The 15,698-nt window shown below is 33.2% G+C and overlaps 1 protein-coding gene across 1 annotated transcript in view; it reads right to left on the bottom strand.

Moving 5' to 3' along the window:
* Hers (Histone gene-specific Epigenetic Repressor in late S phase) overlaps window positions 1-15,698 on the bottom strand; it is a 244,660-nt gene that overhangs the window by 207,569 nt on the left and 21,393 nt on the right. The gene's annotated exons all lie outside the window — the stretch shown is intronic.

Here is a 15,698-nt window from a genome sequence, read left to right as displayed (position 1 = left end):
TACCGTATAGCTAAATGGTCATAATAGGTCTAGCGCCGCAGCAGCAGAAGTATGTGAGTTTCTGTCACTTGTCAATGGGAAGACTGCTCTCCCGAAGGGTTGTGGTCCCGTGGTTAGTATGCGGACTTTGAGTCAGTTTCTAGGTTCGAACCCACGCTACCACAGCATGATTCCTATTTTTAATAACGGACCGCTTAGGCCGCCAAAAAGGTATGAAATTAAAATATTTGTATGCAAAAAGGAACATAAGTAGGTATTTCTTAAAATATTTTTGACAAAATTAAATAAATCATAAGCAATTATGAATTTAACGCCAAAATGGAAATTAAAAACCATATAGTTTTTTCTACAAAAAATTGAGCAGCGACCGGGTTTCGTCGTAACCGACATCATCACCAGTCTGATGATTTATAATATAAAATGCAGTTCCACTAAGAAATGTTAGTACAAAAATCTAAATCTAACCAAAACCATAAGTAAATGTGTTTACATTTCTTTAAAAAATGTAAACTACTTACATCAAATATATGCAAAACGCGTTCTACTCTAATAAAAGTTATGATTTTATACGATTCCACAAGTAATTAATAAAGTTATAACGATTTTAGATTTGCGAGTATACCCGAGTCTAGCAGTACCTTTATCCACTAACAGATGACAGGTGTGTGCTACTTCTCTACTAACTATTTTTTCTCGACCCCTCCGTCAGCTGTGTCTGGGATACCTGATCTCGGCACGTGTTCCTCTTAATTACCCTTAAATTTGTCTTCGTCCGTTCCTCTCGTTGAAGGATAATCAATTCACATCTTCCGTGCCTCGTGTGCGATAATTCCACAGCAATAAATTATTCAAATGAATTATTTAACAGAGACAATCTTGCTTGACCGAGGATTGATATTTACATATGTATTCTATATTTATAAGGTTAATTTTTTTAGATACTGCTTTGCTTACAATGCCCTAAGTTGTCACCAAAGTAATTTTATTACATTTTAAGCCATTATCGTGAATAAACGTTCAATTGGAGGGCCGAAAACCACACATTATATCAATGTGTGTCTGAGATTTTTCTTGTTTTGATAAATTGTTCATGTCAATACGAAGATTCGTTCAATCGCATTTTTATGCATAGGTACCCATGTTTTTGTATGAGTAGTTCACGTGAAAAACATGTTTTGTTAAAAAATTAAGGTTTTTTAGAAAATGGCTTCAATCGGTAGAAAATTAAAAATATTAACGTCCGCATTTAACATAATCTGCCAAAACTAGCTAAGTTAGGAATAAAATAGAATAGAAAAATCAATACTCTTGCAAAACTCGCTATGCCGATCGACAGTCCACTTTCTGAAATCTCTCAACAAAGCTCAAATCGGTAGAAGATTTAATATTCTACTGGCTGCCGCCATTGGCTAAAAAACATTTCCAAGTGGACTAGTCGTATGTTCCCTCGTCATTAAAGGGTTTGGAAATAGGCTCGATTGTTAGGTTTACAAGTTGTATGACCAAACAATACGTCGGTGTGTAGGTGTCAGTGAGTATTGTCTAAGCCGAAACAGCTGTAAAGGCCAGGTGAATGCAGGACTAATTGGGGTAGTGTATATCACCTGTGGGGATGTTAGATATAAAGGGTTGATTGTGATCAGGGGTGCGAGGAACACAAGTACAAATAATGCCATTCGATAAAATTACTTCCAACTAATTCCGGCTACGAAACCGATTGGATGCGTTTTCTTTTTTCGTTTTTAACAGATAAAATCGATTCTCGATATCGCAGGTTCTCAAGAATGGAAGTCAAGCGAACCAATTGCTATTATAAAAATATATAAATGCTCAAAATATATAAATACTCAAAATATTTTCGATTTTTATGGTCGTTTGTACAGTGTTTTGTAGGATAATATGCGACGTTTTAGCCTCCATTGCAGGGGCTATCTTGAGAGCGATTTGTCAAATAATATTATGATTTAGTCAAATTTACTATTTAACACATTGTCCTGATGAAAGCCCTTGCAATGACAGCTGAAACGTCGTCTGTAAGTATCAACACATATCGTAATATACTATAAGCATAATTTACTATACTAAAAACGAATAATATTGATGGAAAAAACCGGACCAATCATCAGTTTAAAAAAAAATCAAACGTTGACGAGAAGAAATTCGATAAAAATTCACAATAATATAAAAAAGGTTTCAGCTATTTACTTCATAACATTCTTTGGATAGTGCTCTAGCTAATATATGCATGGTTCCTTGTGCATTGCATATACTTATATGGTGTTTTTTTTAGAGGTATACAAACCTGCTGGCGGAATTGCCACAGACAATAAATATAAATTTGAATAAACTCCATATTTGTTTACTTCTGCATGTTCTCATTTATTAAAAAACGCCACATTAACAAAAAAATGTTATCGGTGCGAATCGTTGCGTATTTGACATTTTTTCTCGATTAATAGCAAACATCAAAGGAACAAAATAAAAACACACTAATGCAAAAATTATAGCACAATGATATATCGAAGACGAGTGACATAAAAGGGTTGCGTTAGCTGAATATTTTTCAATAGATTTATATTATCCACTGACACTTCGTGATGGAATTGCATTTTTAATTTATTGTTAGATTAAAACCAATATTTTTAGCTTTTCCACTTTTTTATTTGACCAGCGACCGGGTTTCGTCGTTACCGACATCATCAGACCAGTCTGATGATGTCGGTAACGACGAAACCCGGTCGCTGGTCAAATAAAAAAGTGGAAAAGCTAAGAATATTTTTCGTTATGTTAAAAATAATCGCTTACCACTCTTATAGAATCGACCCAACAATATACTTATGACATATGTGTTTTTGTCTTCGTTCTCGCTATCTCAGCATAAAGGATCTCCAGATGCAACGGTCGTCCTTTTGTGTATAAAGCATGCCTGTATGCAGAAACGCGGAGACTATACTAATGCAGAAAGCGAGATGGTACCACCACATGCTCGCGAGTGCATTCACCATGCACAAATACCGACGGATAATACTCGTATTATGGTACTCGCATGCACGGGACACAGGCGCGGGGTACCGCAGGATCTTGCCAGCTGGCGGACATATCCTTAGAAACTACTATTATTATTATTACGCTATCCCTCGGATCGTCTCTACCTGGTTGCTAGTTTAAGTCAGCTCGTGCCAAAGGGTCTGCCCGTACGTCGTACCTTACCCACACATCGGGGGATGCGAACGGAAGGAGTAAATAGGGGGATGATAGATAATAATGGAACGCATTGAGGTGAAATTCTCTATATGTGAATCACATAATTTAAAAGTGGCATTAAGTTATTCTTTATTATTACTTGAATGTTTTTTGCAGATACTTTGTGGCACATTTAAAAAAAACTTTAATAAGACTAAAGCTATGTTTTTAACCACTTTTATTTCTGGTACTTTTCTCCAACCGGATTCGACAAAAACCTTGTCATCTCCAGGGATGGATATATACATTTTCACCCTATAAAATGACAAGGTTCTTGTCGAAACCGGTTGGAGATAAGCACCAAAACTATAAAAAATTGTTTAAACAAAGTTTCACTTTTATACAGCTTTTTTTTTCATTATTTATTTCTTCTTTGCTGGTCACAAATTGTATTTTGTATGCGTTACAAATTACGATTATTTCTAAAGGCGCATGTCCAAAAATGAGTCATTTATAATTATGCAAATATAAAATGTAATATAAGAAAATAACTGTAATCGTCTGCCTATTCAAAACCTACATTATATCTTAATCCTATATGTGTGTGAAAAAAACACCTTACAGTCCAAGCATTAAGAATAGATGATTAGGGCGTACATTAGGCGAGCGATAGTTTGATTTACAACATTTCGAGTGTGTCCGAATACTTGTTCATAAAATCTGGATTATCTCCAATTACAGGAGTTATTTTCATATTATTTTTATCATCTCATCAAAGATGAAGAAGAATATGGAAGTCTGGACATTTACGGGGCTGACGACCGTCATAGGCTGGTTTAAGTGATCACTTTACACACGTGTAACATTCACCAATTCTACCCATTATTGACAACCACACTACTCAAATTCTTGGAACTTCTATATTTATGAACCAATTTTGAAACATTATTCTTGAATCACTAGAACTTCACTAGAGACATCTATTGGCGAGATGAAAATAAGCTTTTTATTGAGCAAAAACTTTTTAATTAGTATGTGAGGTCCGAATCCTGGATTATAATCACACACACATGAGAAACGCCAGAAAATATCATTTTGATTTTTATTATTTAAGTTAAATGCCCAGACTGTCATATTTTTCTTCGTCTTTGATGAGATGTCAAAAAATAGTTTGATTCATTGAGGAACGGAAGTAAAGTGCAGGATGCAGCAACCCATGATCGCTACTTTCGTCAAGCAATGGCGATTCAGTTGGTTAGCCCATGTAATCCGCATGCCTCCCGAGAACTGTCACCGAGTGAGCCGTTTCACAAGTCAGTATTAAAGTAAAGTAAGTATTAAATCAAAGTATGGTTTCAAATAACAATAATTTTGGGTTGAAAAGCGTCGTATGCCTCGAGCACCAAACTGAGATTCTCATAGACGAAAAGAAGCATAAAGGTGATCGGCTAAATCGAAGTCATACAGGAGAAAGTGACCAAGTGGATTTTTTACAAACACGTGATCATTTACTATTTTAATATCTTAGTAGCTTAATATTGCCCTGAAAAAAATCCCAAAGGATTTTAAACTTGGAAGCATAAAATATTGACTTGTTAAAAATGACCAACTGCATTTATGTTTATTTTCTTGCCAAGCAAAAGTGACTTAAATGGCCCTCCTGAACATTTTACGTTTTGTTAGTTAGTCACATTCTCCTGTACGACTACGAAATTTAGATAAATATATATTTTTTTTAAAAATCCAATATTGAGAAAATTAGTCGAATTCTGAATGGCGAGGAGCGAATTATATCACGTCGTTTATTTTGAAAAGACACAATTTTTTCTAATTTTACCAACTGCGACTTGTGCTACGTGGGTTGCTGGATTAATTTCGTGAAAATATGATTCAGGTAAAAAAATATCATATCCCTTTATTGCACGTGTTTCATATTTTTATCGTTTATTCTTTGTACACTTCGTAATATCTATACAATTTTTCATACAATATTATTACATACTACAGCAGAAGTAGACGGTCGACCTTAACGAAAATTATAACGGACACTGACCACTGCAATATATATAAATATATATATATATATATATATATATATATATATATATATATATATATATATATATATATATATATATACATATATATATATATATATATATATATATATATATATATATATATATATATATATATATATATATATATATATATATATATATATATATATATATATATATATATATATATATCTTTTACACTTTGTTCATACATTGTTAATTTAGTACATATATGCTAAATAGTGACGTCCACTTGGATTTACTTTATACTAATTTTAATTTTAATTTAAACAGCTAACGGTAACCACCACGAAACGGTCATCTTCTTCTGCTTCTTTCATCTCACTAATAGATGTCTCTAGTGAAATTCTGATTCAAGCAATATGTTTTAAAATTGACACACATATAGAACTTTCAGGAATTTTAGTAGTGTGGTTGTCAATCATGGGTAGAATTTATGAATGTTACACGTGTGTAAAGTAAAACTTAAACCAGCCTATGACGGTCGTAATCCCCGTAAATGCCCAGACTTCATCTATTTTCATTAATTGTGGTAAAATCTATCCATTTTTAATTAAAGTTTAACTTAGTAAATACCACTATTTCTTAAAATCTACAGTGACATATGTTTTGATGCATTCCGGTGTTTGAAAATGATGCGGAATGCATCGAAACACGTGTCACAGTAGATTTTAAGAAATAGTGGTATTTACTAAGTTAAATTTTAATCATTATTCATCTTTGTTGAGATGTCAACAAACAAATAATATGACATTTAATTAATCAATTAATTCCGTTGGATTTTTGAATCACAGTGTTTTTAGTCTGACGCAAAGTAAGGAGTTGATAAATTGCGGATAAAATCGACGATATGTAATTTTACTCCTATATGGTTTAATCTAAGAATAGGATATAGGGTCTCATAAACACTAAATAACTTTCCGATTTCTGATATTTAAGCAGCAAGCAGCGTGCGGAGTTCTTTACAAAGGCAAGGATTTCGCTACGGAATATCCTTTGATATTCACAATAAAAGGCACGGGTACTTAACAAAGGAAGGATGGGGTATTAAATATCGCTCGAAGGGATCACGAAATGAAAAGACTCAATCATGGAGGAGGAATGGATGCTGGAGCCGTGAGAGGTAGGAGTATCTGCTTACAAAGCAAACTGAAAATATTCATGTACTGACGGATTATTTTCATAGTTACTTTAGAAGCTGAAATACCTGCGGGTGACGTCTTATGCTATTAAGCAAATAACGTTACAAAAAAACTAATTTTAAAAGCAGCCTTAAGACGTTGATGAAACTAAGGATAAAAATAAATACTTCTACTACCTTCACGCCGTTTACTTGCATGCGTAGGCAGAGAGGATAGAATGCCACACTTATCTGTCCTGACATACACTCCTCACTTCCTTCACATCCATACGATTGACGACGTTTTTCATTAATATATTTTTTTAAATTTTCTCTCATTATAATTTTCATATCATAATCCATACCCGTATAAGCGCCCTTGAGGTAGTTTTTTTACAAAAATGGCGCTATATAAATCATCCAAGATTATTATTACTATACATCTAGTCATACATGCCCTCCGATCACGAATAAATATGAATGCATATTTTTCACATTAAGATTTATTCAAGCTTTTTCCTTGAATTGGCACCTGAAGCGCACGAATGATCATCATGTGTTTATGTAATTTGGGATCAATATAATGCAATTAATTTATAATTAAAATGTAACTTTGTTTTAAAATCATTATAAATATTTTATTATAACTTAATTATAATATCTACCGGTTTCGAAGCTAAGAAGCGGTTAGCTTCGAAACCGGTAGACATTATGATTAAGTTATAATAAAATATTTATAGTGATTTTAAAACAAAGTTACATTTTAACTATAAAATGCAAAATCACAAGGTTAGTGCTTCAAATATAACTTATATAGCAATTAATTTAATTTCATAGTGTACTGAATGTAAACAATGAGTAAGTGAGGAAAGAACGGTAAAATAAATAAACGAGGCAAATGTAGTTGGAAATACAAAAAGAGAAAGACCGACGAATCTTTGTTTAATCCAGTATTTAAAATTCATAGAAGTGAACAGATCAGGAGTCAGAATAATGAATGATGAGATTCATGAATGCGAAAGAAGCGAAGAATCTTTGCAGACATAGTGGTGTGGCGTTCTATCCTCTCTGTTTACCCCTGCGGAGAAGAGGCGTAAGGGTTGATTAGTATGTTGTCTTGATCTCTCAGCCCTCAGATTCCCACTTCTGAAGGTCCCCTTCATCGCGCGCCACTCCTTGCGGCTCTGTGCCTTGATCAACCGCACTCGATCTGACCTAATTACATACTTCAGACCAAAATACGTACAGGTCAAAGCTTATATTTTATACATAGTAAAAAATACCTCACATATGGTAGTCAAACACACTTACAACTAAACTTATGTTAGTCGCAACCAGTTCACTTACCTTATAACTTATTTTTAGAGAATGAACTAAGAAAAACAATTGTTTTCTGATGTACCTAAACTGTTTGAGACAAATTCGCTCTTTGGCACGTATGCAAATAAAATTATCATATTTTCTTATCTCTGGTTTTCCATGTATGTAAATGAATTGGATCAGCTTTAACTTGTAAATTTATACACTCAAATTCAAGGATAAAGTTAAAAACGATTTATGATTCTGCGAAATGTTTATACAATCGACGTTTATTCGATTCTAGGATTTTTAAAAAGCAAACGCTGATTAAAATGATCTTACAACACAAAACTGATGTCACTGGAATGCATCTCGAACGAAAGTAAAAAAAAAACAAAAAATCAGCAAAAATATAAGGTAAACGATTTTTTCTAAATTGCACCTAGTTGTTTTCTTCTTCAAATTATTAATAGATATTCGTGATAATAATTTGAAAAATAAATTATTCCTTAATTTCCTGTTTTTTTTTACAGACAGGATGTGTTACCGATACAAACGACAGGACGAGCGTCAGGTTATACATTTCCGGAACAACTCGAAGGAAGACATTTAATTTTAAGCAAAAAAAAGAGGTTCATGGGGATAGAAAAATACTACGGATTCTCATAAACCTTAATATTTTATTGATAAAAAGTCTATTCCCCCTTTGACGACACGAGAAACTAATTGACGCAACTATTTTTTTGTTACTACATTTTGGGTATGTCCAAATACTTATTAACAAATCTGGGATTCTCCACGTAGGAACTGTAACGGGTCGTAAGCACTGTAAATACCCAGACATCCATATTCTTCTTCAAATATGTTGAGATATCAAAATATTATTGTTAACTTAACTTTAAACTATGAAATTAGTAATCATCATTATTTTAATTTAAGTTTTACTCAGTAAATACGAATATTTCTTAAAATCTATTTTGACACGTGTTAAGATGCATTTCGCATCATTTTCGAGCACCGTTTCGAAATACGATGTTTGAAAATAATGCATAATGCATCGAAACACGTGTCACAATACATTTTAAGAAATAGTTGTATTATATTTACCAAGATAAACTTTAATTAAAAATGGATGAATTTATACCACAAAGTGACTGCCGAATCAATTAATGAAATCATCACTATCTTATTATTCATTAATATACAATAATGACTTCTTCTTGAACAAGGTCACTAGTGATTTTTATTTATTCCTTAGGGAGAGGACTGTATTGTACATTGTATCTCCATGTTACATATACATGTAAGATAGGTTGTAGTATTAGTAGTGGCACGAAAGCCGTTGTGTGCGTCTTGTGGGCCCTTCGAGTGCTATCATTATTGTGCCAAGGCAGCTGGCGGAAGGCAGATGTGCCCGGAACTACAAACAAAACAAAAAAAGAAACTAATTCGCCAAAAAACTTAAGAAATTACGTATACCATATACTCTTAAGTCAATGCAGATTTCGGTATTGTTCTAAAGCAAAAATTTGCTCTATTTTAATAACTTCCAATCATTGTATAATATACAATATATCGCTCACTCCTTTCAAGAACGTCATAAATCAAAAATCGACAATTTTCAGTTGTGCATGTTTTCGGAATGCCCAGAAAATGTACTATATCCTAGCAAAAGAGGCATATTTTTAACATAATATTTACCCGCTACAGGGCAGAAAATGTTGTTTTTACATTTTAAAGAAAAGGTATTGTTTAATTATTTTTTTTAAATATAGCAAATATTTACTAATGGAGAAAAAACCTTCAGGATTACCTAAAAAGATTTGTTGCACAGTAAAAAGTTTAATAAGTGGCTTGATATTTATTTTTAATACATTGTGTTGTATTTTTAAACTTAAAAAACTTTCTCCTGAAAAATCAAGTTTTTTGATTTATGACGTTCTTGAAAGGAGTGAGCAATATGTATTTGACTTCCAGGATGTTGGGCATCAAAATTATTGTAAGAGATTTAGGTAAGTACTTGAATTCGGTATTATCAAAGTAAAAACATACTTGAAAATTTCATGACGAAATTGAATGTTTATTTTTATAAAGAAAATCTCATTTTATATAAAAAATTCACTACCTTTTAAAAACGTTATTTTATTTATACCGAGGGATAGATAAATTATAGATTTATTTCGTATTTTGGAAAGAATTTAAAAGATTCTTTTTAAAGAAAATAATAAATAATGGATTAAGAGAATCACAGACAAAACAATGAAAAAACCAAAATACGCAATTGTAATTTTAAAAACATAAGTTCTCGGTAGGACATTCCGAGAACCGAACTGAATAAAACATTGTATAGAATTAGAAACATTGTTCGTGTATTGAAGGCGGGAGAAAAACAAAATCTTGACCCATTTCAAGTAAAGGTCAGAAAACAATCGGATACCCAGAATAGATACATATCTATCTGAGGTTAGCTAAGCTAACTAAATTTGATGTTCCACGAGATTCGGACTAATACATGGCATGTATGAGATTCACTGGTATTCAATAATAGTTTTCAACGTTCGAATCACGCAATCGAGTGTGGAAACGACACAGACATCACTATTCGAAGATGTTATTTGACGTCGAGTCAAGTGAATTGATTGCAAAAATGAGATACACATCGTACAGAGATATTTTTCAACGTTCGAATAATGTTAAATTATGTGCAAAAACGAGGAAACGAGACAGATATAAGTATCCAGAGATTTTTATCAAAGTTTGAATCAAGTACACATATTAATTGCAAAAATGAGGGAAAAATATTCTTCAATTTTTAATTTAAGTTTTTCTTAGAAAATACCACTATTTTTTATTAAAATTTATTATGCCACAATAGATTTTAATAAAAAAATAGTAGTTTTAACGAAGTAAAACCTAAATTAAAAATGGATAGCTTTTACTACAAAGTGACTTGTCAACTGATCAATTCTTGTAAACTGAGTTTAGAACCCATCTTAATAACGCCTTAATCTAATTTCTACAGTATTTCGATAAAAATTGTATACTTATATATTCGTTGAAAACTGTATTAAAAAAAATCATTGCAACAAATTATATGCCAGACGGAACCACGCGGTTTAATATTTGTTCTTTGATTAAATGAAGGCAAGGTGATCAGATCTGCGCTTCACATTTTAGGATCTAGGAGTGGATTCTTTTTAATGTGATACGGATAACGCAGATAAATCAGCTCAGGGTTCAGGGTGACGGACATTGGAGCACTATATGAGAAAATATTTGAAGGATGAAAAGGAGTAAGTGCGATACTAAGCGAAAAGTACCGATGGTTAAGGCACTGTGGGATGCATACCGTGCTCGTATAAGCTTGTCCAATCTATCTCGAAGGTGTGCGATTCTCCCGTGGATCAAACTTCGAGTTATCAGCTTGGTATTTAATATTTTTTTAATAAAAAGTAAGTGGCGGAGAGTAGAGTGAAACACTACGTCATTTTTAAATGTGTATGCTAGTTTTTCCTTTAAAAGTCATAAAACGTGTAAAGCTTCGGTACTCAATAAAATTGCGAAGTGAAGTAACGATTTACAATCGATAAAATATAAAAGCTTTGATTTTGCGGCCGATCACGGGTGGTTTGGGTCATAACATTACCCGGACTTCAGACATACCCTTATACGAGGGAATTTCAAAACGTTCGTAGAAGTATCGTGTGTATGGCCGTAATTTTGTAGCCGTTAGTTTCAGCAACGCTCCAAATGATGCAGGTGAAAAATTGATTTTAAGAAGTTTTGTTTTAAGCTTGTTTTTACAAAAATATTTTTGTTTTTATTATATCTATTGAAATTAAATAATGGTCACTACATTGTGGACAAAAATATTTCTCGAAGTATGTACCTTCCTCAAAAGAATTTTTAGGAATTTTAAGTCACATTATATCTTTCCTCATTTTCCTGATATTTTTCATTGTGGCCTTTTTAAGGAAAATAAACACGCAAAGGATTTCTTGCATTGTTATTAAATTTATAAATGAGAACTTCGCGGAATTCAAATTCGTTTGTATATAAATATCACGAATTTTATGTACTGATCATTTAAATACTCGTTTTGTATACGGTGATTCTCCATCGCTTACCTGTGTTGCATGTCAAAATTCCTTCAATAATGTCCATACTGCAGAGTCAGGCCGGAAAAATTGATAATATTATTGTTCCACAATGTCCTATTCAAATCGCATTGAAGTTAAACTAAGGAAAATTACAGTTGCTAGTAGCTATTTGAAATTCGGTACATGTCATAATCTAAAAACTTCTCGAAAGCCCTACAACCTCGTACTAGGGTTGGGACCATCGACGTCCGTGTCGGGACAGCTATAAGCTGTAAAACCACAGCCAGGGGGCAACATTGTACGTATATTACATTCACTGCGAGGTTACATGGCTTTTACTGTGTCAACAAGCTCTGAATTATTGCATATCGATGCTGGAAAGCGAATATGCTCGAAACCCTATTTCGACAACTTTATATCAGAGTGATTCAGTTAATACAATATATATTATTTCGATGTATTACAAAAAATGTGATTCTATTGAATAAAGTCGGATTTTGAAACAAATAATGTTTCTACATAATTTTATATGAGATTTTTTCAAAAATACGTACTTGGCGAGTGAACGTCCGCGTTTCATAATCTATTGCCTAAAAACTATTCGTAATGAGTATAAGTTAAAGATAAATTTTTAAGTATTTTTAAATCCATTTAATCCTGAACAGTTTTTACGTACCATTTGTCAGAAAATAAGTAACAACCACATATTGGAACCATTAGGAAGGAAATAAATATTAATGATGGTATTCTAAGAGTAGAAAAAATCATAAAACTAACAAATTATGTCTCAATTCCTATACATTGATATCTAGAGTGCCTCAACTACATTTAAATAGGAGAGTATATTGAGAGGTTAAACGGATCGATCTGCGCACTATAAAACCGGCGATAAGTTTATTTAACTTCATCTCCATTTCAATAACCTTTCCTCTCGCTTAGTTCCGGTCACCCGAACACGTGAGCCGGCGTACCGGAAGCGGAGATAAGTCCTTCCGAGTTATCGGCTTCCCACCGGAACTCTTGTCTGGGCCTCGGACCAGATTCCCGCCGACCTTCTCGCTAAACTTCTGTCCCAGATCGTCCAGTGAAGGACCTTCGAGAATAAATGCTAACCAGAAGGCGGGGATTGGCTACTCGTCGATCTGGAAAGGAAATTTTGCGCCGTTTGGCCACAAATCTGACAGCCCGGCATTTCTATTCAACTATTTACACTACTGGAACTAGAACTTTACAACTTACGAATAGGATGATATCACAATAAAAAATATTTCCTGAATGAGGATTTATGATTTAATAAACAAAATATATTAAATTACTCTATTGCAAGACCGCATTGCATTCGTTAAGTCGCAACTTAATTTTCTATAAATCCAGGTAACATTTTACGTAATTGATTAGTTTTAAACACCTTTTGTGCAATGAAAACAATAAGTTTTCTTTGAAATATTTAGATGGTTTTGGGAAGAAAGGAGTTATTGAAAGGTAAGGAGTTTTAAAAAATATATAAAAATATTTTTTCTATACATATTCTTAAAAACTAAAAAAAGCAATATATGTACATTCTTTTAAGAAATCGGACGTGAGCAGACAAGTGTCCTCTCCGGTGGTCTGCGGTGGAATGAATGCGACTTAACGAATGCTGGGCCTTAAATTGTGGAATTTTGTAATTGGCTTAGCACTTATTTTGTAATTCTCGTATATGTGTATGACTTGATACAGCTGTTCAGTAAAATTCCCTTTTTTTTTTAAATACGTAGTAGTTCAGATGCTTACGGCTAATTTTAAGATAAAAGAGCGTTACCATGTTTTTTTAAATATCAAAAGAAAACATACGATTTTTTAAATTTTAACACGTTATGATATCTTACAATTTCAGTGCCAAAGTGTTCTTAGGATGTCCCCTTTAATTAGAGCCGAAACGTAGTCGAAAAATACATTAACTACATTAAATACATCAAAATAACTTAAAAATAAGCAAGAAAAATTACTTATTTACTTATATATTTATTCGAGATTCCCGTACATAAAAAAATAATTTAAAAAATCGCTTTTGCCCTCATTGTTTTTTCACAAAAATAACAAAGTGTTTTTGCGGATTTAAAAAATGTTTTATTGGCATTTTCAACGTTACTTTTGTTTATTGACTGTTTATAGACTGTTTATTAGCATTTTCAACGTTAAAAATAATGTTCTAATGGAAGATGAAATTTATCTAAGAATTTAATAATTTACACTGTAGTCAAAGTATAATACATATTGGCGATAAACACATACTCTCAAAAGGACACTGCTCGACGAAGCATTAAAATCCGATGCGTAATAGTAACACGATGTTAAAATGTATTGTGTATTGTCCTGAAACAAGGACATAACTATGTATGTTACGCGTCTCAATGTCTCATTAGTAATACGAGTATTTGTGAACCCAGGTCCTAATAAGCGTCGGTCGGGTTGTGTTAATCAGAGAAAATTAGCACCAGTCTGCGTAATATCCCAAGTTCCTTAATTCCCCAGTCCTCAGTCCAAACGTTCTGGCATACTTCAAGAGTTTGCAAATGACAGACGGACGGCCGATCTGACATCTCCTTTGAGATCAGTTCCGAAGTGGTTAATGTACAAGTGTACTGTATACCCATATATACGTACAGTAAATCCCCCTATAACGTTGAGATAGGTACCGCGGTATTGGAGGGAACGTTATAGGGGAAAAGTTTTCAATTGTATTTTTTTTTTTAAGAGAAATATTTGTGTTATTATTATTTCTTCATTCTTTTAACCCTCATCCACACCCGATGGTGCATAGGGCACTGCATCATATAAACGCAGTGTTATCTTGATCGTTAACATATGAAGGAAAGGTGATCAGCCCTCCGCTTCAGGTACCAGTCCAGGGTAGTATTGAATAAACATTAAGAGTGAAAAAATCCTATATTTATATTTATTTGACCCCCCTGGGAATATATATTTGTATATTTTAATAAAACGAAAAACGTGCGTTCGCATACGTCATCAAATTTCCGTCATCGAACGTTTTATGGCGTCATATGGTTTATAGAGCTGCAATATAGTAAGTATGGATTGTTTGTTTGCCACTACACTACCAATTGTGTTATACAAATATGAGGGGGGGGGGGGTGGGAACCATGAACATCAACAAATAGAGCCGCCAATAATTTAGCAATATTACCAATATTAAGGTAAGTCCATCGTTTCTGTGACGTTATTCATTACCAACTTGCGAAAACAACGTATTTACGAAGGCGAATTTTACACAAGAAAATGATGAAAATATTGATTGACTTACAAAAGAATGAAAATATTGATTATATCGGCTGTTATAGACACAAAACAAGTCTTATACAATCCTTTATAGGTTGAGTATGTAAAATTAGATATTCCTCTCGTCTGACAATTATCCATTGAACGGTTGCGAATCCGCACCCACGCTTCGAAGTTCCGTTAGATGTTATTGTTTTTCATCAAAGCTACTAAATTGGGAAATGGTTACCCAAATAAAAAAGACAATCTGTACAAATGACGGACCGACATGATCCTTCACCGCTTTTGCCATCAAAATAACGTTTTGCGAGTCGGAGGGCTCTACAAAGGGTTTATTTATTCGGTCCTTTATCCTTTAATCGGATACGGAAGTAGACCGTGCCAGTTGCCCGTTACCCCGTGAGGCAGTAACTACTTCTGAAGAACTCCTATCTGGAGATTCTCCTATCGTGTGGGAAGCGGGTCGAACGGAGAGTCGGCTACAAACAACATAAAACAGAGAGCTGACGGAAATATCATTCCTCGCAACTAACAATCTTTAGACACGAATATACATATTGTATTATAAAATATCTTAACACCATTTTGAGTGTGTTCAAATACTTATTAATCAAATGAAGACTAAAATAATAAAAT

The sequence above is a fragment of the Brachycentrus maculatus genome, unplaced genomic scaffold (genome assembly GCF_059751285.1).
Source record: "Brachycentrus maculatus isolate JH-2025_06_01 unplaced genomic scaffold, ASM5975128v1 h1tg000116l, whole genome shotgun sequence".
Lineage (NCBI taxonomy): Eukaryota > Metazoa > Arthropoda > Insecta > Trichoptera > Brachycentridae > Brachycentrus > Brachycentrus maculatus.
The sequence above is the reverse complement of the archived record's forward strand: the minus strand, read 5'-3'. Positions and strand labels throughout refer to the sequence as shown.